The 25,720-nt window shown below is 45.8% G+C and overlaps 1 pseudogene; it reads right to left on the reverse strand.

Moving 5' to 3' along the window:
- Nucleotides 1–9,161: 9,161 nt before the first annotated feature.
- LOC126956080 (glyceraldehyde-3-phosphate dehydrogenase-like) lies at nt 9,162–10,550 on the reverse strand (annotated as a pseudogene).
- Between the last annotated feature and the right edge of the window lie 15,170 nt (nt 10,551–25,720).

Below are 25,720 nucleotides of genomic sequence, written 5' to 3' on the forward strand. Positions count from 1 at the left end.
ACATTATCTTACACTGCAAAAGGGACGATGCTGCTGTGGTCAACTTAAGGATTTTGAGATGAGTTGATTATCTTGGATCTTGGATAGGTCCAATGTAATCACAGAGTCCCTATAAGAGGCAGGCAGGAGGGGCAGAGTCAAAGATGTGACAATGAAAGCAAAGTTTGGAGATATGCAGGGTTATAAGACAAACAACATAGGCAGCTTCTAGAAGCTGGAAAAGGCAAGAGAACACATTCTCCCCTACAGCCTCCAGGAGGAATGCTTACCATTTCAGACTTCTGAGCTCCAGAACTGTAAGTGTATAAATGTGTATTGTTTTAAACCACTAACTTTGTGATAATTTTTTAATGGCAACAATAGAAAACAAACACAGTTGCTTAATTGAAGCTCAGAAAGATAAAATAGCTCATCCAAGGTCAGCGGCACAGTTAGGATTGAAGTCATAAAATCTTAACTCTTCGTTGCTCTCCACTGCCACCTCTGTATGGCCCATAACTGAAGCTGGAATTCTTTGCAATGAATTACCTACAGCACTCTAGACACTTGCAGGCACCCAGTTGCTGTCTTAACTTTGGAAGGTTTAGTTCTAAGGATTGGGCTGACATATGTATATTTCCTTTCCTTCTTTCTCTATGCCTTCTTCCTTCCTTCCTTCCTTCCCCCCTTCCCTCTTCTCTTTTCTTTAATTATTTCCATCCTTCCTTCTTCCTCTTTTATATTTATTGAGCACCTGTTATGTGCCAGGCTCTGTCCAAGATTCTGAGAATATACTAAGAGTGAGATGGCCAGGTGCCTGTCCTTGGGGACTTCATGCTGAGATTTTGCACAGATTTTGAAAATATTTAGAATTTTGTGGAAAATATATGCTATTGAAGTTCAGCTTCAGCTTTAGGTCCATAGAGAAGTGAGGAGGCATTAAAGAGTTAAAATTAGGGTCTCTTTTTCTTCAACCAGGTCCTACTCCTCCAGGAAGACGATGGAGAATGCTGAAACTGTGCTCCAAGGCCATGAAAAGGAAAAGACCTGGATTTTCTCTTCATTCTCTCTCAGTACTGCTGCCTCCCAGTTTCTCCAAGGGAGTTTTTGTCTCCCTGGGGCTTAAGGAGGATCCCAGGCTCATGTGCTCAGGATGTTCGAAAGAACCAAAAACAGGAAGGAGAAGAAACAGGCCCTGTTTGTTAGGAAGCGGAAAAACAAAGATGCAGAGTGCTATGGGAAGGAGAGTACCTGCCTGAGAGACTGGGGTCTGAATTCCATCTCTGCCTTTAACTCCCCATGTGACCTTGGGCTGGTCCATGTACCACTGTAGACCTCAGTCTTCTCATCTGCCCAATGGGTAGAACAGTATTACTTAAGGCTCCTTGTCCCAGTGTTAGGGATACAAAGGATAAAATATATGTAAAGGAGCCTGTGAAGTGATGAATAACAGATGCACATACAGTCTGCAGTGAGGAGTGAGCAAACACAGAAACGTTTATGTCCAGTGGCTGCTGTGCAGATTATGTGGATAAAGATCACACTGTACCATGAATGGCCGGAAGTATTGATATGTAGAGCTCTGGGTTTTCATCAGATTGTGCCTCCATATATATGTACACACACACACACACTCTCTCTCTCTCTTCTCTCTCTCTCTCTCACACACACACACACACACACATACACACACACACACATACTGTGCGATGCAGTAGAAAAAAAATTACCCAGTACAGGGAGGCATGAGACCCAAGTTTTGGTTCTTCTCTCTGGACCTCAGTGTTCTCATCGATAAAATGATCAGTGGTCACCAATTGAGGGCTATGGGCCCCATCCTGACTGCATATGTGTTGATTGATCCAAAAGATCGATTTTGTATTGAAAAACAAAAGATTTAAACATGTACCTACGTTAAAAAAAAGTTAGAGACTTTGCCTAGAAAAAAGAAAATCTTGTTCCTCACTTGAACAAGATTCTCTTGAAACTCCTAAGGTCTAGCAAAACTGGGCTTGCATTTTCCAAGGCTAAATCTGCGTGGCACTAAGTGGCAGCTGTTCCTCTGAAACCCAGTGTGTTCTTGCCTACAAGCCACAGTTCCCACCATTCCCAAACGTTGCACACCCTGTGGGCTTCCCTACTCAGTGATACATCTTACTGCCTGGCCCTGCGGTGACTGTGCCTCCATCCGCACGTTAGGAATGTTTCATTTCTCAGCAGCCAGACCTCAGGCACACTGCTACTCCCAGGGGCAAACAGATATACAGGGAGAGATAAAAATGGCTACGACTCCTGGAGATGAAAAGTGGCCAGTAAACAACACCAGAATAATTCCACTTCCTGCTGTGATAGAGAACAAGACTCCCAGAAGCCGGATCTTGGACAAGCCCTTTCCTCAGTTTCCCCATCTATAAAATCAGGTAGCTGGAACTAGAATCACCAAGGGTTTTTCAGCCCTTGGGTTCTTTGGTTTTCTGTGTCTTACACACACATTTCTTACACACACACACATGTCTACATCTTGCTGACAATCTTTTTCCATCTATCGGCTGGAAGCCGTGATATCGCCTCCAATCTCCTGCGCTTCTGACATCACTCCCTCTGCAGGTCTCCTTTATGACTAAATCCAGCTATTAAGCTTCCAATGAGTTACCTGCTGGCATTGTGTAAGGGCAGCCAGCAGATTTAGTCACCTAATCTGCTCTCTTATCAGTGTTCTCTCCCAGCGGCAGACAACAGCACGAGATTGTTCAGTAAGTACCACAAGTCCAGCGGGAGAGGGCTCAGATCCTGCCGCTGAGAGCCGGGGCTCAGGGAGAGGCGGGGAGAGGAGGGACGGTCACCTCTCAGTGGGCGGGATTTGAGACAGGGTCAACCAAACAAACCTTTGTTCTCATCTCCTGTTGGGTTCTCGGGACTGTAGGAAAGAGATCTCAAAGATGCTTGAAAGGGTTCAAGTGAGGCCGAGTTCTAATCCTGACCCTTGGTCACCCGTGATGTAAAACAAGCCCTTGTTGGGTGGGGCCTGCCTGACCGCCCCTCTATAAAATGCATCCTCATTTCTCACTCCAGATGCTCAGGGATTTTTCACAAAGACTAAAACGGGGCACCCCAAATCATTTCATATTCCACTTTTCCATTTTCTTTTTGGTCCTTGCAGAAAAGGAGTGACTTTTTAAAAGTCTGGGCATATTAAAAAGTGAAGAAATGCCAAGTCAGAGTTACAAATACAGTGATATTGATCTATATGGAACAATGCATGCTAATAGCCAAGAGTATTGCAATGTAATCAAGTTGTGCCATGCATAAGATAAGGAATGGATTTATTTTTGGAAATTTGAAGCGTGATCCAGGTGGGGGATGCTGAATGAAAGCTTTGAAGTGGGCGTTCTCTTCGTATAATCCACATGACACAGGTACTGTGTTTGCTGAGGAGTCTAAATTGGAGGCCTTTGGTGGGTGAACAGTCTGGGTCTTGAGGCCACCCAGGCTTTTTGGGGACAGGCCAGGATGTCACTGTTCTGACCTGAGCACTGATTAAAGTCCCATGAAATGGCTTCCAGGTAACAATGACCCTCACTTTGAAGGTGACTTTGTCAGAACTCGGCTTAAAGTCCCCTATGCTGAGGCCCACACTGCTCCTCTCACTCCTTTGCTAAAATCCCAGTTCCCCCGGGAAGGGCTGCAGAAAATCGACCTTTAGACAGTCACCTTTGAGTGTGAATTAGTGAGTTCATCAGCCCCGTTGCAGTGTGGCCGTCTGCTGTTCTCCATGACACAGAAGCACATTGGATAGCAAGGCTCGGCTTGGCTTGGCTGGGTGGGGAAAAGCCACAGACTCCGGGGCTGAAGATCTGGAATCACTTCCACTCTACTATTAGCCCTAGGACCTTGCTCAAACTTCTTCACTCCACTTTCTCCACAAGCAAAAATGGAAATAAATGTATCCCTCAAAGGGTGACAGTCCAATGAGCTATCCTAGGCATTGAGTTTATAAGAATAAATCTCCAGCCAAGTGCAGTGGCTCACGCCTGTAATCCCAGCACTTTGGGAGGCCGGGGCAGGTGGATCACTTGACATCAGGAGTTCGAGACCAGCCTGGTCAACATGGCGAAACCGTGTCTCTATTAAAATTACAAAAATTAGCCAGGCATGGTGGTGGGCACCTGTGATCCCAGCTACTTGGGAGGCTGAGGCAGGAGACTTGCTGGAACCCGGGAGGCGGAGGTTGCATACAGTGAGCTGAGACCTCACCACTGCACTCCAGCCTGGGCAACAGAGCAAGACTCTGTCTCAAAATAATAATAATAATAATAATAATAATAATAATAATAATAATAGTCTGGGTGTGGTGGCTCACACCTGTAATTCCAGCACTTTGGGAGGCTGAGGCAGATGGATCACAAGGTCAGGAGATCGAGACCATCCTGGCTAACACGGTGAAACCCTGTCTCTACTAAAAAAAAAAAAAAAAAAAATAGCCGGGCATGGTGTCTGGCGCCTGTAGTCCCACCTACTCAGGAGGCTGAGGCAGGAGAATGGCATGAACCCAGGAGGTAGAGCTTACAGTGCACCAAGATCACACCACTGCACTCCAGCCTGGGCGACAGAGCGAGACTCTGTCTCAAAAAAAAAATTAATAATAATAATAAGTCTTCATTATTTCCCAGCTCTGTCAAGGAAGCAGCCAATCAAGAAGTAAATGATTCACACTAAATGGTGGCACCTGTGATGAAAATGATGAAATAGGGGATTTGTAGACAGGGCTATTGGAAAGGAGGAATAACTTAATTTCATGGCAAGGAAATATCTCTTTGAAGAAATAAGGTTTGAGTCAAAGGAGAAGAGCAAGGAGCATCCTGCAATGTGTACGGAATGGATGTGGTAGGAAGGCTCTGGGGGGACACATGGGGTGGGCGGGTGGGTGAGGGACAGCAAGGCTGCCCTGTCTTAGCAGGGGACGTGGGGGAGGGGAGGTGCAGAGCCCACATCACACAGGGCCTCCTGCTTCATGCTAAGGAATGTGCATTTTATTCCAAACGAGCTAGGAAGCTGCTGGAGGGTATTTAATACAGGCAAAAGTGTTTTTAAAATGGGTGGAAGTGTTTTGTAAGCTTGAAAGCACAAAGGAAAGTACTATTATTTTCATATATGTATAACAACTTTCTGTTGTAGTTAAAACTATTACATTGGCAGAGTTCCCTCAGTGTAAACTTGCAGGAGCAGGATCCTGTGGGACTAGGTGTGCGAGGGCTTTGGGGCCGCCTCTCAGGCCACGGGCTGCTCAAAGGGAGTGGGCTGTCTAGAGCCCAGGCACCCAGGACCCCAGAGAGCAGGGGTCCCAGGCAGATGCGGCCTCTCCTATGGCCCTTGTTTCCTCACTTTAGTGGGGCTGGAAGGGCAGAGGCACCCAGTGATTGGTGGATGAACACCCCACAGGGCCTTTGCCCTCCCAGGCCGTTGCACTGGTGTTGCTTCTGCCAGAGAAAGCACCATCTCTTTTGGGGGTTTTCACGTGAATTCAAATTTTCTCTGACTTACCCAGACCATGCATTATTATCAGTTTGCAATCAGTTTGCAATTGTTCTTTTTATTTTTGTTTTAATGGTCTAATTAAGGCTGAACTTCCCCACTTGACTGGCAATTCTGAGTCGAGGGCCATGTTTGAAGGTGCTTACCTTTGCAGTCAAGCAGGACAGCCTGAATTATGCTACAACCACAAGCAACCTCCCAGTCCCAGTGACTTAATCAAAGTTTATTCCTTGCTCAAGCTTCATGTGTCCATCATAGGTGGGCTGGGGAGCTCAGTCAGGCACCCAGGCTGATGGACCTGCCTCCTTAGGCAGCTTCTCAATGTAGTGCTTCAGGCATCACTACAGGACGGGTGGAGTGTTGAGACCAGCAATGAACTCCTTTGGAATGGAAGTGACACCTGCCACTCCTCCTCACAACTCCTTGGCCGGAACCAGTCACACCAGTCACACGGCCGTGCCAAACGTCAAAGGCTGCTGGTAGTAAAGTCTTCCACACTTAGTATCTGGAACCCAGTACTGAAGGATGCAATGCATACTTTTGGAAGTGTTGCAAACTGATCTAAGGTAATTTGACCATTCACCAATTACAAGTTTCTTTTGGTAACTATCAGCGGGGAGGTTGGGGAGGTGGGAACGGTGTATTTCTCCCTCCACAGCTTCACTGCTGGATAGTAGGGTATAAGGAAAATGAGTCGCAGATTGAATTTTGCTACATGTACACCATTTGTTAGCAAATGGATTGGGGGAGGGTTTCACTTAATAACAAGCAGACACAAATGGTTTTGAATGCCTATAAAATAAGTGAAGTCCTGGCTGTCTGTCATGAGAAGTATTTTTTTGGAAAGGTTTACTCCACAGTGGATGCAGCATATTCTCATGGCAAATTTAACTGACCTTACAGGACAACCAGGTGGCCGAGTCCAGGCTGGAAATGCACCAGACAGAGAGGACCTCAGTGCCTGGACAGTCTGTCTGCCCCACCTCAGTTCTTGAGCAACACTCATTTCACCAAAGAAAAATGGTCTCCAACATTCTTTATTCTAGATAACCAACTGAATATTTGAAGCTGTGGACATGGATTCCTAATTTGAATTTTAACTTCTTCTGGGTGTAGATAAAATTAATTCACATATAATGGATAGACAAAATATGGTATATCCATACAATGGAATACTATACAGGAATAAAAAGGAATGAATCACAGATACAAGCAACCACATGGATGAACCTCGAAAACATCACTCTTCAGTGAAAGAGGCCAGACATAAGAGACCACTCCACTCAGATGGGATGTCCAGAAAAATTAAATCTATAGAGATAGAAAGAAAATTAGAGTTACCTGGGATGGGGTGAAGGATTATAGTAAACATGCATGAGGGATATTATTGGGGTGATGAAAATGTTCCTTGATTGATTTACTGTGATGGTATGCAACTTTGTAGATTTACTAAAATGTCATTGAATTGTGCACTTTAAACGGGGGAATGATGTGTAAAATGTGCCTCAATACAGTTATTTATAAAATAAAAAATTAACACATCTATATGCATCACACTACTTATAAGGCATTTAAAAATAACTTATAGACAAATAAACACAAATAAATAGTTTCTTTCCCAAGGAGGTTTAAACACTTTCATCTACCTTTTGTGCTTTTTCTTTTGAGATAGGGTCTCAAACTCCTAGACTCAAGCCAACTTGGACTCCCAAAACTTGGACTCCCTAAGTGCTGGGATTACAGGTGTGAGCCACTGTGTCCAACCTTCTATTTGAGCTTTTAAAATAATAAATTTATTCAATCACGATACCAGAGAAGCTTGGGATTTTCCTCAAAAGACATCTAGACAAATCCCGCCAGAAAATACAACTTGTAGGCGGGATTTTACATGTGTTACCTTCCCCTATCTACACATATACAACAGGGAAGGGGCTTAGGAAGAAAAAAAAAAAAAAGAAAGCTGTAGAAGGCCTTGGATTTAAAGTTTGATGTCAGTTCTTGAGCCCTGGTTCCTTCAACTGCAAAATGGGGATAATACAGGCTCTTTGTGGGGCATCAGCAGCTGGACTCATGGCAGGCGGTGCTATTGCCCAGGCTCTCTGAGGAGAGGTGTTGGTTATCTATCATGATGGAGTCGGATCCTCAGGAGACCCTCTGGGATGCACTGAGGGGATATAGAGGCGCTCCTCAAACTGGAGATCATGCTAAATGCAGATTCCAATTGAGGACCTCTTGGAGATGCCAGTGCTGTTAGGCCGTGCCCCTACTTTGAGTTGCAAGGAGAAATAGCAATCTTCATCCAGGAGGACTTTAAACTTCCTGTCAATCTCAACTTCCCAACCACATCTGCTGATGTTCAGAATTGCTCGGGAAGCACAGAGGCCTGGCTTTGCCAATAGGCCTACTGAATTCGTATTTCCCGGGTGGGCCCATGGAATCTGAGATTTCTCAAAGCTTCTTTGGGGCTAGGAGACACTGGTTAAGAGAATCCTGTAGAGACTAAAGAAAGACCTAGGATTTGGAGAGGTCTTTCGAGTCCCCTCTTTGAGTCCCTTCTCCGCCACTGTGTGGCCTCGGTGAGAATATTTTCCCTCTCTGGGACTCAGTTTCCCCATCTTGACAAGGTGGGGTGGAAGAGATGTCCTCCACCTATCTCCTGTCCAGTACTTCCGTTCTGAGACTCTGTGAGCCCCGGCTTTCCTGGCCTGCTCCCCATTTCCAATTGGCCGTGGCATTTTTGTGACTCAAGGGGGCAGGCCCAGCAGCCAGGAGGTGGGGAGCTGAGGGCGGGGAGCCAGGTTTTCCGCCCCACTGCCACTGGAGCCGGGTGCCCCGCTCAGGCTATTGTACTCACGGGAGGTCTTAGCTGGCAAGGCCGCCAGCCTGACTGCTCAGGCGCCAGGGCTGTTTCATTATTTCATCAAAGTTCATTATGCTGGGGAGGAGACCAGTAATAAAACATGATTACAAGTGTCTCCAACGAGCACTTAAAGACATAATTCGGGGTGTACATTCTGCTGCATCCCTGCTTGTGGTCACATAACGCTAGGAGATTTGCACCTCTGATATATGCCAGTCTTCGTGTTAATTGAAGTAAAAAAAAAAAAAAAAACACCCAGAGAACTTGATTCAATTTGTCTCTGGACTGAGTTTGTTGTTTTATATGGAGGAATGATTTGCCATTTTTGAAAACACACAGTTAATTATGTGTGCATAAGGCAGGTACAGCGATACAGGAGACACTGAGGGACTGAATGGCAGCCAAGCATATCAGATATCAATGGCAAAGCACTTGGGGAGAAATGGCTTTTCTTTCTTTCTTTCTTTTCTCTGTCCCCTCCCCATCCCACCTCTCATCTTTATGAAACAGTAGCTGGTGATCAATACCAGGAAGGTAAGAGACGATACTTCACATGCCAGAGCTAACACAAAAGGGTCTTCTGCCCTGTCCCAGGTCACTCATCTGAAGGGATTGCCAGGGTGCTGGGGCAGTGTTGTCCTCTCATCCTCTGAGGATAAAGCCTTGATTGACACTGACTAGTGAGTTTGAGTCCAGTTTCTCAGGCTGTAGATTGGAGACCTGTGGATTGTTGTTTGTTTGTTTGTTTGGTTTGTTTTGCGGTTTTTTTTTTGACTGAGTACAGGGGACTTTACTGATGGTACACGACAAGATGGGGCACCCTAGGCCCCTCCCTCTTCAGGGGTCCTGTATGGAAACTGTGAGGAGGGGAGATTCTGACTGTGGTGGGGACTGAGTGTGGCAGGGACTCCCCAGCAGTGAGAGTCTCTCTCTTTCTCTCGTGCTCTTGCTGGGGCTGGTGGTCAGGGGGTCTTAACTCCTTGGAGGCCACGTGGACCATGAAGTTCACCACCTTGTTGCTGTAGCCAAATTCATTGTCATACCAGGAAATGAGCTTGACAAAGTGGCCGTTGAGGGCAGTGCCAGCCCCAGCATTGAAGGTGGAAGAGTGGGGGTTGCTGTTGAAGTCGGAGAAGACAACCTGGTGCTCAGTGTAGCCCAGGATGCCCTTGAGGGGGCGCTCTGACACCTGCTTCGCCACCTTCTTGATGTCATTGTATGTGGCAGGCTCCAGACGGCAGGTCAGGTCCATGACCGACACATTAACAGTGGGGACACGGAATCCCATGCCGGTGAACTTCCCATTCAGCTCAGGGATGACCTTGCCCACAGCCTTGGCAATGCCAGCAGAGGCAGGGATGATGTTCTGGAGGGCCCCACGGCCATTACACCGTGGGGGCCATCTACAATCTTCTGGGTGGCAGTGATAGCGTGGACTGTGGTCATGAGTCCTTCCATGATACCAAAGTTGTCATGGATGACCTTGGCCAGGGGCGCTAAGCAGTTGGTGGTGCGGGAGGCATTGCTGACGATCTTGAGGCTGTTGTCATACGTCTTACGGTTCACTTCCATCACAAACTAGGGGGCGTTAGCAGAAGGGGCAGAGATGATGACCCTTTTGGCTCCTCCCTGCAAGTGAGCGCCAACCTTCTCCATGGTGGTGAAGACGCCAGTGGACTCCACAATGCACTGAGTGCCAGCATTGCCCCATTTGATTTTGGAGAGATCTCGCTCCTGGAAGATGGTGATGGGATGTCCACTGATGACAAGCTTCCCGTTCTCAGCTTTGACAGTGCCACGGAATTTGCCACGAATGGAATCATACTGGAACATGTAGACCATGTAGTTGAGGTCAATGAAGGGGTCATTGATGGTGACAATATCCACTTTACCGAGTTAAAAGCAGCCTTTGTGACCAGGTGTTCAATACGACCAGATCCATTGACTCCGGCCTTCACCTTCACCATGGTGTCTCAGGGATGCGGCTGGCGATGCATGAAGTGTGGCTGTCTGTTGAACGGGAGGAGCAGAGAGCTCCTATGGATTGTTCTTGTGGGTGTATATTGGGTAGAATTTTCCTGGGCTGTGGCTGTGTGAGCCCAGACAAGCCACATCCCTTTCTGGGTCTCAGTGCTGCATCTAAGATCACGCCCAGGCTCCAGCTCCAGACAGCATGGCCCAGGCGAGGGGCTGAGGCTGAGGATCAGCCCTGGCTTCAGCCCTGACTCCCCCAGTGCCCAGAGGTCAGGCCCTTCCCCTCTGTGGGTCATGTAAAATGCCCACACTTACTACATTTTCCATCAAACAGAAAGGTTGGGCTAGACAGTGCCACCCAAATTTGCCTAATCTTAAGACTCATATGAGAAACTTGCTAAAAACTGATTTTTCCAGCATTATACCAAGGATGGCAGGTTAAAATCTCCTGGGAGAGGCCATGGAATTAGCACTCAATAAATCTTCCAGGTGATCCATGGCAGTCTTAACAATCTTTTAGCTGTGAGACATTCATATCGTAGATCTTTGACAGAGTATACATGGGTAATAATAAAGCATTTCCATCCACTTTGCCCCCATGCCCCCAGCCTCTTGGTTCCCATCCCTAATCACAAAATTAGTGACTCTCTGTGTGTGTACTTGTGTGTGTGTGTGTGTATTCTTCCAGCGAAATCTGTGGTACACAGGCCAGTATATGTATATGTATATATTTTTTATCCTCTTCTCTTTTTTATGTAAATAATACCTACTATGCATGCTGCTCTGTGTTTTGCCTTTTCTTTCATTCAATACATCTTGGAGATCTTTTCGTATCAGTTAATAAAGGCAGTGATGGGCTAGAGTCAACAGAGATGAATCTTTTCTCAAGTCCAAGTTCAGTGACCTCATGTTGGTTGCTTGAAGTTGAGCATGGTGGAAGTATTAAAATCACAAGCAAATGCTGCAGTCGGAGTTAACCCCAACCCAGCCTCTCCAACCAGAGAACTGGATGTTAAACATTTACCAGCACACCACTAGATATAGTACTCTCTTTTTTATTTTATTGTATTCTATTTCATTTCATTTCATTTCATTTCATGTTTGTGGCAAGAATACAAGAATACAAAAGATTTACCCTCTTCACATTTTTTTAGCGGCTGTGTAGTAATCTATTGTATAGATGAACAATAGTTTATTTAATCAACCCCCTGTTGATGGACATTTAGGTTGTTTCTGATCCTGTGCCAATGCAAACAATGCTGAAAGAAGCAGTTTTGTACCTACATCACTTCACATGTGTACATGATTAAGAAACATTCCTAGAAGTGGCCTGACTGGGTCAAAAGCCTGTGCCTTTGTTGTTTTGAGTGGTATTGCCACATTGCCTCTGAGAGGCGGGAACCATGCCCATTCCACAGCAACAGATGAGACGCACCGCTGCTCTCACACCCTCCACGTTATCAACTTTTAGCTATCTCTACCAAGCTAACGTGTGTTTCCTCATAATGATGAGGCTGAGCATTTTTTCACATATTTAAGAGCAATTTGGAACCCCTTTTCTGTGTGACTCAGTGATTCTTTTGATTACGAAAGTTTGGAAAAGTCAGACTAACCTAATCTTGTTTTTTTCTCCCTTACAAATGGGAACCCTAAGGCCTTGACAGGCATAAGGAGTTAATCAAGACCTCCCTCTCCCATGAGTGATGGCAGAGAAAGGATTAAAACTGGGAGTTGTGGCTCCTTAAAATCAAACGGGGTGCTAGGTAAGCAAGTCAACAATCCAGTGAATCCACTTGAACACTGTCAAGTGTTACAAAATGAACTACAGTGGTGGCCCACAGGCTAGATGTGGCCTGCAGACATTGTTTATTTTAGCTTCATAGTGTTTTCTTTTTTAAATTTTAATTTAAAATAGTTGACAAATTTAAAAACAAGAAGATTTGACCTTTTTTTTTGTTTTTTGAGACAGGGTCTTGCTCTCTTGCCCAGGCTGGAGTACAGTGGTATGATCTCGGCTCACTGCAACCTCCACCTCCCAGGCTCAAGCAGTCCTTCCAGCTCAGCCTCCCAAGTAGCTGGGATCACAGATACACACACCACTATGTCTGGATGATTTTTGGTATTTTTAGTAGAGACAGGGTTTTGCCATGTTTGGTCCCAAACTCCTGAGTTCAAGCAATCCACCCATCTCAGCCTCCCAGAGTGCTGGGATTACAGGCATGAGCCACCATGCCTGGCCCATAAACTATCTTTACTTCTGGTTTCTCTTGTGGGAAAAATAAACAGAAGAAGATGTAGCACTACTGGACTGAATACTCCAACGGCAGCAACCGTCTGGGTGTGGGTAGCAGCTGCTTCCCTGGACAGACACACAAGCTCTGGTTCACTGCACTTCTCACCACTCTGTAGTGGCTTTCACTAAGCTGTGCCGCCACCACTTGTCCTCTGTCATGAGGCATCACACTTGTGTTATAACTAAGAGGGAAATGAAATATTTATTGTATCTACTGCCTATCAAAAGAGGATAACAAAACCTAGACCCAGAGAGTTGTATCTTTAAAGACAAATCTCAGGGGCATTTTTTTTAAACAAAGAGCATTCCTGTGTGTTTAACATGTAGAAATGAATGAATGAATGAAGAAATGAATGAATGAAGCAAGCATCTATATGGATGACAACTTATAGAATATGAAATTCACTATAGGAAGAACCCATCAGCTTTCATCATTAATATTGTCTGCCTAATATGAAGTATTTTGTTTTGGGGAATTTTCATACTCTGGTCTCAAAAACCAGCAAGGGTCTTTCACGGAGGTGACTCTAGAATTTCTTTCTAGGAGGGTTTTAGAAATGAGCAGCTGAATGGGAGTGGGGGTTGGAGGAATTGTTTTATACTTATTATGTACGCATGCTGATTTTACCTGGATTTTCTTTTTATCAAGGATGACTTGGGGAAGATGTTGGAGATGGGGAGGGGGAATACCTTAAGGCTCCTGAGGCACCTCATCATTGTTTTTGTGTCTCCATCTCTGATACCTGTGAACCTGTCTTTGGCCAGTATCTTGCATAGAGAAATGTCCATGGACTTGGGACATCAGAAACTGTTGTCCCAAAAGTCCAGAGTGTGGTTCAGATGCTCCCTGGTCTCTCTGGCCTTGCTCTGAGCTCCCTGGTGATGTGTGGGACCACCGCTCGTCTCACGTCCCCAGCCGGGATGAGGCTTAACACCATAGGGGTCAGCCAGGCCTCCCAGGGCTGAGCACGGGCATGATGGTGGTGAGCCAGCATCTGGGACCCTTCTTCCACACATAGAAAATGTTCAGTGGCTCAAAGGGCAATGAGAGGATGCTGCGTCCGGGTGGGCTGGGTTAAAGCATGTGCTTGGGGCAAATAAGTGGTACCACTCAAAACATTTGAATCAAACCTGCATGACTAAAAGAAGGCGCTGAAAAAAGCCAAGAAGATTAGAAATGTCTGTTGAGGGAAATTGTAGAAATTCTTATATTCTGAAGGGAGGAGAGCCCCGCTCAGAGGCCTCCCATGGTTCACACATGACTTGATGGTCATTCAGCTAGATTTCCAGTGGATGTCCGGGTGGGGGCGCAGAGCTGCCTTCCCTCCTTGCTCAAGGACCCCCAGCATCGCCCCACACACTGGCTGATTGCATCACACTCTCTGTAACCTGTGTTCTCTCTCCAGGGAGCCCAGCAGTGGGGGCATTTAGAGAAGGGCACGATGCCTCTGCTTACGCTAGGCAGGCCAAGGGAGCTCCAGGTGGGAGTGGGATGGAGCAGGAAGGGCCATGAAGAAACTTCTGGGGGAGGCAAATGTTCTATATCATGGAAGGGTCTGGGCTTAGCAGTGTTTGCATTCATCAACACTCATAGGATGGTAACACTGAAGATTGTGCAATTCACTATATAACAACTCATCTCAAGAAAAGAAACTAAGCAAATGTTGAGCTCTGATGAATGACACAGATGGACACAGGCATGCAGAAGTGTTGAGAGGCAAAGTGTACTGGTGTTAATGACTTTGAAATGCATCAAAAAGAACATGAGTGAATGGAGAGATGGAAAGATAAGCAGGTAAGTAATAAAACAAGTAGAGTAAAATGTTAATGGTAGAATCTAGGTATTTAGTGTTCACTGTACAATTCTTTCAACTTTTCTGTATGCTCAGCATTTTTCATAATGCTGGGGAGAAGTGTGAATTAGGAATCTAGTGCTAAGACAATAGGGAGTAGTGGGGACTGCAGTGAACTCAGGGGCATAGGTCTCTCCTACTTGGCTTTAATTGTTATTGGAGTGTGATGCAATCAGATGTTATTGGTGTTGCCAGATATTCTCATTTTTACATGACGTCTTCTGATGTTTAAATGTCAAGAATCAATTTATGCCAATGACCAAGAGAAATATTTGCAGGGGGACTCCAGTGTGTTACTTCTGCCACAAAGCAAAGCTGATTTGGAGCACATGTTTTGTGATCAGACTGTCTTCTGGTCCTGGTACCAACTCCGTCCAGCAATGAGGCCTTGGGCAGGCATCTCACCTCTGGGTGCCTCTTTTTTCATCTGTAAAATGGAGCTAAAAATGGAGCCTATATCAGTAGGCTAAAGTGAACCTTAAATGTGGCAATACTGGCTTAGCACAGTATCTGGCATACAATAGGCATTTAATGTAACTGTTGTTGCATCATTGGTTATTGGTTTTCTGGAAATATATACCAGGAAATTTCTTCATGACCCTTCCCAGTCTAAACCACCGCCAGCTCCCTGCTTCACTTTTTAATGTTACCAGCCTACAGTCACTTGGTTTTGGGAGTCATGGCATATGGCAAAGAAAGGAAAGGCAGAGAGAGGAAACAGTCTCACTACTGGATAGAGGCAAAGGAACCCAGGTCAATTTTCCTTACCTCATGGACCAACTCTTCCCAATGGGAGCCAGTTTCTGGCCCTCCGGATGCATTCTGCACTGCTTCCTGATACCCGAGGACACCATCACATCCCTTTCACAGCATGCCTTTGCTTGTGCTTCACCTTTTATCTGGGATGCTCCTCCACCTGGCCAACTCGTACCCCTTTCTAGAGTTAATTTGAATGACACTCCGGCAAGGTGAGCACGCGTCAAAAGATCTGACTCTAAGGTTTGACTCTTCCCTGCTATGTGTGATCTTGGGCCAGCCACCTAATCTCTCCAAGCTCTTGCTTTTTCTTTTCTGCAAATTAGAGACAAATTCTAAGTGAAGTAACTCAAGAATAGAAAACCAAACATCATATGTTCTCATTCATAAATGGGAACTAAGCTACGAGGATGCAAAGGTTTAAGAATAACACAGTGGACTCTGGGGACTCAGGGAGAAAGGGTGGGAAGCGGGTGAGGGATAAAAGACCACAAATAAGGTGCAGTGTATACTGCCTGGGTGATGGGTGCACCAAAATTTCACATATCACCACTAAAGAACTTACTCATGTAACCAATACCACCGGTTCCCCAATAACCCATGGAAATAAAAAATAAAATAAAAGGGGGAAAAATAAGACCTCAAGGAATTGCAATAGCCAGCAAAAGAACAAAGGCAAGGAGTGGAAAAGCTGATAAAGTCACTTGCCCAAGATCTCTTTTTCCCTCCAGAAAACATAACATTCAAGGCGGTACCGCTTTCTCATAGCAGCGACTTGAGTCTCAGTTGCATGAACTTAAAACGGGAATAAGATGATGTGGATTTGAAGCCTGGCTCAGCTGTGAGCCCTGGGCCTGCCCCTTAACTTTCATAAGCTTCAACTTCCTTATCAGCAAATGAGGCATAATAGTTCTTTTTTTGTAGAGGTCACACAAATTAGATAAGATAATGTGTCTGAAAGCACAGTGTGAACTGAACAGGAGTGTGTAGCTCTAAGGTGTTATTACAGTAGTGATGAGCTCCCTTTCATTGCCCTGCCTTAGGTCCAGCCACCATTGTTCTTTTTTTTTTTTTTTTGACAGAGTCTCGCTCTGTCACCCAGGCTGGAGTGCAATGGCATGATCTCGGCTCACTGCAACCTCTGCCTCCCGGGTTCAAGTGATTCTCTTGCCTCAGCTTCCTGAGTAGCTGAGATTACAGGCGCACACCACCAAACCCAACTAATTCTTGTACTTTTAGTAGAGATGGGGTTTCACCATGTTGGTCAGGTTGGTCTCGAACTCCTGACCTCAGATGATCCACCTGCCTTGGCCTGCCAAGGTGCTGGGGTTACAGGCGTGAGCCACCACGCCCAGCCACCATTGTTCTTATCTGGATTCTTGCAACAGCCTCTTTCTGTTCTTTTTCTACTTCCACTTTTGTCCCTTTCCAATTCAATTTCTCCATTTCAGCCAAAAGGGTCTAATCATATCACCTTCTTCAGAAGCCTCTGTGACCTTCTGGAAAGGCTGTCCTATCTGGACCTGCCTCCCTTGCCCACCTGGCCCTTACTGACCCCCTCTGCACCCCAGCTTCCCTCTTGCTGTGTGAGAGGCCTGGCCTCAGTTGCTTTAGACCTTGGGCATGTGCTTCTGTTTGCCTCCAACACTCCCCCCTCCCTCCCTCAGGACAAGGACCACGTCCTGTGATTGTATCCCCCAGAGCCTAGCACTGGGCCTGGCAGGTAGTAAACACAAAGCAACGTTCATTCAGTGAATGAACCTAATCCTTAAGGAGCATTCACACGATGGCAGGCTCAGGGCTCAGGGCATTAAGATGCATTATCTCATGCATAGATATTTCTACTGTTATAATAACTCTTTATTACAACACTACAGTAAGTAATACATAAATAAATAATTTTTGGCCCTAAAGGGAACAAGACCTTTTGCATTTCATTTTCTAGAAAGCCTACATGTCCGTAATACTTTCCTTGTTGCTGGATAAAATTTTATGATTTTTAAAAATAGTTTGTTGCCTTTTTATGATCATAAGCATGAATACATCCACGGTCCTTCATTTTCCCCTTGGCGAGAAGAGATGGGCTGCGCCTCAGATCTAATGTACCTCTGTCCATCCAATACCATAATCCCACCAGCAATCTACTGGGAACTCGTAAAAACTTCACCTAAGGGGAAAGCCTCAGAACCCTGTTGATTGATTCAGTGGAAGTAGCTTCCAATTTCACTGCTTCTCTCCCCAGCCAGGTGACTTATAAGACTCCTTGTACCTGGATGACTTCCAGGTTTGTCATGTGAGTGTTTTAGTAGGTCAATGAGATCATTTTAAAAACTTTCTTTCTATTCTTTCCATGATCATCCCACAGCACCCCACACGGACACAAGCCCATCTAACACCTTGGGGGAGGAAGAGTTGGTATCTGTGAACTTAAAGCAACACTAGACTTGAACATGATTCCCAGTGCCACCATTTACTGCCTGTGTGAAGTTGAGCAAGTGATTTTATCTCTCTGTGCCTCATTTTCCTTACCTGTAAAACAGAACAAATTTTTAACCTTGGGGGTGCTGTGAAAGTTGGGTGGATCAAAGGTGCCAAGTATCTAACATCACCCCAGAGGCAGGTGTCAGGTATCAGGCACCAGGTACCGGTACCAGGGACATGTGCTCAGGGGCTTTCATGCACCTCATGGCTTCTGGCAAGGAAAGGGAGAGGGTTTTGCCCAAGGGCCAACTCTGATGGGGTGATGAGTCTATGTTCTGTCAAGTTTTCTGGGACCACATTTGGTCTCATGAGGAAGAAGGACAGCAATCTCTCTGTCAAGGTGGACGGGAGGATGAGCAGTGGTTGCTGAGTCCACACCAGCCCTGAGTTTTCAAAAATGTCACCCTTTGGAGACCCTTTAAACACCTTTAGAGAAAGCATTTCTTCCCCCCATTTAAATTCCCTCCAAAGTCTGGGAGGAATGAGGGCCACCGCTTAGGAAAATGAATGTTCCTTAATCAAGGTCAGAGGAGCAAAGCAGGGAAAGTGGTGGGTCAGAGAGACTGGACACCAGGAGAGTCCAAGGCGTCACCGTTAGGGCCAGCGTGGAAGCTGACTGAGCCCAGATGAATGCATCTGCTGGCTGGGGCAAGTGCATGGTGCATGGTGGCGGTGGCTTTGCATGAGTCTTACAGGTGCCGCCTCCATGGTCACTGTGTCCCACCTGGTGCAGAGCGGGGCCAGGGAGGGCCTGTTGCTTAGTGGGCCCTCCTGGAGATGAGGAGGTAAGGAACACTTTGAAGGAGGGTGAAGACATTGAGTACAACTAAACCTCTATGGCAATTTTCTTTCCATCTTGAGTTGAGCAAATTCTTGGGAGCTTTTTTTACTACTATTTTCCCGTGAGATTATGAACTACAAATTCAGAGGAATGGAAGTGAAATGTTTCTGATTCATTTACAGTTGGGTCAGCAAAATGGGCATTGGTTGGGAAGAGACCGCCCAGGAAGTTATGTAAGCTTCCTCCCGGAACCAGGAATCCTCATTCCAGCCAAGCTTAACAAAATCAGCGGGGGCCGTGCTTGGATTCTAAAGATAGAGCGGGAATGGGGATTGGGGGATTCCCATCCCTCCCCATCATTTTTCTGGTCTTTTTTTTTTTTTTGAGACGGAGTCTCGCTCTGTCACCCAGGCTGGAGTGCAGCGGCACAATCTCAGCTCACTGCAAGCTCCGCCTCCCGGGTTCACGCCATTCTCCTGCCTCAGCCTCCGGAGTAGCTGGGACTACAGGCGCCGCCACCATGCCCGGCTAGTTTTTTGTATTTTTTAGTAGAGACGGGGTTTCACCGTGTTAGCCAGGATGGTCTCGATCTCCTGACCTCGTGATCCGCCCATCTCGGCCTCCCAAAGTGCTGGGATTACAGGCTTGAGCCACCGCGCCCGGCCCATTTTTCTGGTCTTAATTACACAAATCCCACTCCTACCTCCCTGCACTCCGGAAACAAATTCTAATTCACAGTAACCGAAGGAGGACCACAATCTATATTCCAATGTGCCTTATCCCAGTAATTTCAGAAGAGAAGTGAAAAAAAAAAAAATGAGATTCAGAACAACTATTTGTCTAGTAAACAGCAGCCACCACCCCCTTCATTTCCTGCAAAGAAAGCTCTGTTGCAGCTAATCCATGCTGGCTCCACCCAGAACACATTATCATTTTTATCGGCCTCATAAATCGCCTTTCTAGATGACACAAAAATATGCATTGCCCCACTGTAATTATTCCAGACCCCCCTTCTCCCTTTTCATTTTGATCCCAGGTAAACCCAGTCATTACCCACATCAGTGTGGCTTCCCAAAACGTCAAGATTAAAACGGACCAGGGAGACTTACGCAAGACTGAGTCAGCCGAGCAATTTGAACCAATAAATATCAAAGTCGTGTCTAAGCAGAGAACAATTCATTTGATACCACATCTGTCAACAGGACGGTGGAGGATTTTCCTTCCTGGGCCACGCCCTAATGGCCCAACTTGCCTTCTTCTTGGTGCTGTAGAGAAGCTGGGTTTGGTCTTACTGGAGGATGGTGCCCCGTGCCCAGGACAGGACTTGGTGCCCAGACCAGGGGGGTTTAGAGGTTGAGCTGCCTGCCCTCCAGCCGCTATCAAAATGCCCTGCTCCAATGCCTCAGCTGGGCAAGTGCACTCTGCAATTAGCAATTCTTTTTTATTGGTTGATGTGGGCTTCTGGCCAAGAGGAGTTGGGATTGAATCAATATTCCCTTTATTATGTCATCGCAGGCAAATGAATTATGAAAACAAAAGCTCAATATGAAGCTGCCAATGCTAATTACTGGGTAGGATGCAGAGGCACAATAAACAAAGGGTACTCTGTCCGGGTGGGAGGAGTGAGAGCTGCCTCCTGGCTAGGTCTGGGGGCTTCAAGGCCCATCCTCTCTTGTCCCCCTCAAGGCCTAGGTTCCCAGAGGGAAGTTGGAAAGGATCTAGCTTGGTCCCCATAGGTCTACAAATCTTGGAATGCCAGTATTTAAACCAACACAACCCAATTTAAAGAAGCATTTATCGAGCACCTACTGGATACCAAGCATTGCATTTTCCACATACTACCACCGTCATTATTTATTGCTGTCTCCAGAGTCTGGTGGTAAAGAGGGTAAGAGTGTATCGCTTTAGAAACAGACACACCTGTCTTTGGATCTCAGCTCAGATGGTATTTATTATGGAAACCTGGCCTCTCTGAGCCTCAGTTTTCTCATCTGTAAAATGAAAATAACAATATGCATGTCGCAGAGCCCCAGGAGAATTAATTGAGAAAATATGTGCCAAATGGTTGGCACAAAGTAGTCAATAAATGTTAGTGATTCTTCCTGTCCTCCTCTTCCTTCTCATCTTCCTCCTTTTCCTTATCCAACTTCTTCTTCTCCTTCTTCTTCATCTTATAATCATCATCACTCATTGAGCTTCCCTGGTACCCAGAGCAGGGCTCACTTACATATTGTTAATTGATTGTATGAACGAGTGAATGAGAGGAAAGAAGAAAGCAGATCAGGATTGGCAATGTGGAGGTGATACAAGATAATTCACATCAGAGTCTTGGACCCCAGAGTTGACAGCTTAGTGAGGGGACAGACATATGTCAAGGTAACTGTCACAGAATGTGAGGGAAGGACATGCCATGTTGTAATGGTGAACACCCACCTCTGTTCACCTCCCTGCTCTGCCTTCGAGAACCAAGTTGGAAGAATCGAACATGTCCTTTGTGAGAGCGTTCTTGCTTTTTCCTTGAGTGGAGGAATAAAGTGGCATCTGCAAGCCCAATTGTGTTCGTCCCATCAAGTCACGGGTGGTAAGAGGCGAGCTGGTCAGGGGCACACGTGGTAGGGGAGGGTGGAAGGGGGTGGGAGTAGACAGCCTCCAGCCTCCAAAGCCCATGCTCTTTTAGTGTCTCCCCAGAAACCTCTAGTGTTCACTCCCATGCTTGGCACTGCCCCGGGTCCAGCAACGAGTGCCCGATCAGTCTTTGCTAAATGAAGAAGAGTAGTGGTAATAACCAATTTTTATGCCATAAGTAACAGCTTTCAAATAATCTCCCTTTCACAGGGTCACAGGAAGCCTTGTTGTGGGAATTACTACATTATCACCCCAAGTTATAAGGAAAAACTGAAGGCTCTATGAGGGGAAGTGAAGAGACAGTTTTCATACAACTACTCTGGGCCACGCACTAGGTCTAGAGCCTTTCCCGTCACTCCAGGCCTTCAGGAATAAAAAGTGGAGCCAGCCCTCCACCTTCTGCTTATGGGATGACTCCAGACATGTGCCAGATCCCCTGTCCCTGGATTTTTTAGGAAGGTGAGTGTGCCTTAGCTGAGTTTTTTAGGACTCTTTTCCTCACAAGCAGATGAATCAGTCTTAGTTACTAGTTAATTGGAGGCAAAAGGCTTTGACTTCCCTTTCACATCCTGGCCTTGTGTGGCTCCCAGCCATGGGATTAGGTAGTCTCTCTGGATCCCAGGCTGGCAACATTCCCATGATAAAGGGCTTCTGAAGGTGATGGAATCAGACCATGGGAGAATCACACTTCCGAAAATAGAACAACGGTTCTTCATCAGAATTAAAATCCTGTGTGCTGGGAGGGAAGAGAATTGGAGAAGCCTCATTTCCTATTTTACTACTGAAGAAACATGGGTGTGTAATCAGTGTAGCTGGTACTCAGTTGGGCCCCCCACTTGGAGTTTAATGCTCATGGTCATTGTCCTGCAACTTTCAGTAGCTTTGTCTTTGGATTTGTGTTTTGTAAGTGAAGTCTGATGGGACAAGGAAGACTTGGAAACTTGAAACCTCATCTCCCTCCTGGTCCCACCTCCTGCTGCCTCCTTGCCTACCTGGGATGGTTCCTTAACTGTCCACTTCTCTGTCTCCACCCAGTGACCACTGCCATCCTCTGACTCTGGAAGGAGCCTGGGCACAGAAGCAGGGAAGGATGGGGTAGTGGAGACATGGTCCTGGCATCTATAGGGTCTTTACTCACTTCATGAGTATCCCCGTGCCCAAGTGAATGTGGCATTAAAAAACAAACTAAAAACACCGTGACAGGTCAAGAGAGATGGTGGAAGAAAGAAAATAAGCTTTTCCCAAGATTTTTGAACAAGGGCCCTGTATTTTTATTTTTAACTGGGTCTTGCAAATTATGGAACTGGCCCTGGTAAGACTTCAGCAGGACTAGACACAAACGGAGACTGTGGTTGTTCTAAATCATCATTATTATATGGCCCAAGAATGGCGCTAGTGGGAAGTCTAGGTCCAAGACAGAACAGCCCAGTGGTTGCCAGCACAGGCTATGGAATTAGCCTCTGCTTCTATCTGCCTGCTGTGTGACCTTGGACAAGTTACTTTGCCTCTCTGATAATTTGTTTTCCTATCAGTAAAATAATAATGAGGTTTTCAGGAAGATTCAATAAGAGTATGCAAGCAAGAGCTCTTGGCAACGTGCCTGACACAGAGCCAGTGCTAAATAGGCACTGTTATTGTTTCATTATCGTCATTGTCCTTGTCATGGGTGTTATTGTTACGAGTTCTGCTTCTGCCAGCTGTGTAACCTCGAATACATTATCACCACTTGCAGACACCTGGCATCACACCTATTATGCTCCAGGGTCTCTAAAAGTAACAGTATCTTCGCAGATTTGGTCAATTGATTTTCAACAAGGGTGCCAAGACCACACAATGGGGGAAAAGACAGTCTCTTCAACAAATGATGTTTTAAGAATTGGCTATCCATATGCAAAAGAATGAAGTTGTATACCTCATACCACCTACAAAATTTACTTCAAAATGGGTCAAAGACCTAAATGTAAGAGCTAAAGCTCTTAAGAAAAAGATAGGAGAATATCTTCATGATATTGGATTTGGTAATGATTTCTTAGCTATGACATGAAAAGCACAGGCAATAAAAGAAAAAATATATATAAACTGGGCTTCATAGAATTGAAACCCTTTGTGCATCAGAAGACACTAGCAAGAGGCAGGAAAGACAATTCACAGAAAGGGAGAAAATATTTGCAAATTACATAATTGCTTGATATAGGAGTTATAGGAGTTCTCTACATATTTTGGATATTATCAGATTATTAACTAATATCAGAGTATCAAGTAATCTAATAATATCAAAAATATATAGAGAACTCCTATAACTCCACAGCATAGAAACAAACAATCCAATTCAAAAGTGTGCAAAGGATTCAAACAGACATTTTTCAAAAGAAGATATTCAGATGAGCAATAAGCACATTGTATTAGTTCATATTCATGCTGCTGATAAAGACATATCCAAGAGTAGGAAGAAAAACAGGTTTAATGGACTCACAGTTTCACGTGGCTGGGGAGGTCTCACAATCATGAGAGAAGGCAAAAGGCAGCTCTTGCATGGGGGCAGCAAGAGAGAATGAGAAAAGCAAAAGTGGAAACCTGTTACAAAACCATCACATCTCGTGAGACTTATTCACTACCACGATAACAGCAGGTGGGAAAATGCCCCCATGATTCAACTATCTCCCAGTGTGTTCCTCCAACAGCATGTGGGAATTATGGGAGTAGAATTCAAGATGAGATTTGGGTCGGGACACAGAGTCAAACCATATCTTTCTGCCCCCTGGCTCCTCCCAAATCTCATGTCCTCACATTTCAAAACCAATCTTGTCTTCCCAACGGTCTCGCAATGTCTTAACTCATTTTAGCATCAACTCAAAAGTCCACAGTTCAAAGTCTCATCTGAGACAAGTCCCTCCCACCTATGAGCCTGTAAAATCAAAAGCAAGTTAGTTACTTCCTAGATACAATGGGGGTACAGGCATTGGTAAATACAGCCATTCCAAATGGGAGAAATTGACCAAAATGAAGAGGTTACAGGTCCCATGGAAGTCTGAAATCCAGTAGGACAGTCAAATTTTAAAGCTCCAAAATGATCTCTTTGACTCCATGTCTCACATCCAGGTCATGCTGATGCAGGAGCTGGGTTCCCATAGTCTTGGGCAGCTCTGCCTGTGTGGCTTCACAAGATACAGCCTCCCTCCTGGCTGCTTTCACAGGCTGGCATTGAGTGTCTGTGGCTTTTCCAGGTAAATGGTGCAAGCTGTTGGTGGATCTACCATTCTGGGGTCTGGAGGACAGTGGCCCTCTTCTCACAGTTCCACTAAGTGGTGCCCCAGTAGGGACTCTGTGTGGGTCTCTGATCTCATATTTCCCTTCCACACTGCCTTAGAAGAGGTTCTCTACCCCTGCAGCAAACTTCTGCCTGGGCATCCAGGCGTTTTCATACATCCTCTGAAATCCAGGTGGAGGTTTCCAAATCCCAATTCTTGACTTCTGTGCACTCACAGGCTCAACATCACATGGAAGCTGCCGAGACTTGGGGCTTGCACCCTCTAAAGCCACGGCCTGAGCTCTATGTAGGCCCCTTTCAGCAACAACTGGAGCAACTGGGATGCAGGGCACCAAGTCCCTAGGCTGCACACAGCATGGGGACCCTGGGTCTGGCCCACAAAACCATTTTTTCCTCCTAGGCCTCAGGGCCTGTGATGGAAGGGGCTGCTGTGCGAAGACCTCTGACATGCCCTGGAGGCAGTTTCCCTGTTGTCTGGGGGATTGACATTCAGCTCCTCATTACTTATGCAAATTTCTGCAGCCAGCTTGAATTTCTCCTTAGAAAATGGGATTTTCTTTTCTATTGCATGGTCAGGCTGCACATTTTCTGAATTTTTAAGCTCTGCTTCCCTTATAAAGTTGAATGCCTTTAACAGCACCCGAGTCACCTCTTGAATGCTTTGCTACCTAGAAATTTCTTCCGCCAGATACCCCAAATCATCTCTCTCAAGATCAAAGTCCCACAAATCTCTAGGGCAGTGGCAAAATGCCGCCAATTTCTTTGCTAAAACATAGCAAGAGTCACCTTTGCTCCAGTTCCCAACAAGTTCCTCATTTCCATCTGAGATCACCTCCGCCTGGACTTTATTGTCCATATCACTACCAGCATTTGGGGCAAAGCCATTCAACAAGTCTCTAGGAAGTTCCAAACTTTCCTACATTTTCCTGTCTTCTTCTGAGCCCTCCAAACTCTTCCAATCCCTGCCTGTTACCCAGTTCCAAAGTCACTTCCACATTTTTGGGTATCTTTTCAGCAGCACCCCACTCCTGGTACCAATTTACTGTATTAGTCCACTTTTATGCTGCTGGTAAAGACACACCTGAGACTGGGAAGAAAAATAGATTTAATGGACTCACAGTTCTACATGGCTGGGGCGGCCTCACAATCATAGCAGAAGACAAAAGGCACCTCTTACATGGTGGTGGAAAGAGAGAATGAGAGAGAAGTGAAAGTGGAAACCCCTTACCAAACCATCAGATCTCATGAGACTTATTTGCTACCATGAGAGCAGTATGGGGGAAACTGCCCCCATGATTCAATTATCTCCCACTGGAGA

The sequence above is a fragment of the Macaca thibetana genome, chromosome 6 (assembly GCF_024542745.1).
Source record: "Macaca thibetana thibetana isolate TM-01 chromosome 6, ASM2454274v1, whole genome shotgun sequence".
In the NCBI taxonomy this organism is placed as follows: Eukaryota; Metazoa; Chordata; class Mammalia; order Primates; family Cercopithecidae; genus Macaca; species Macaca thibetana.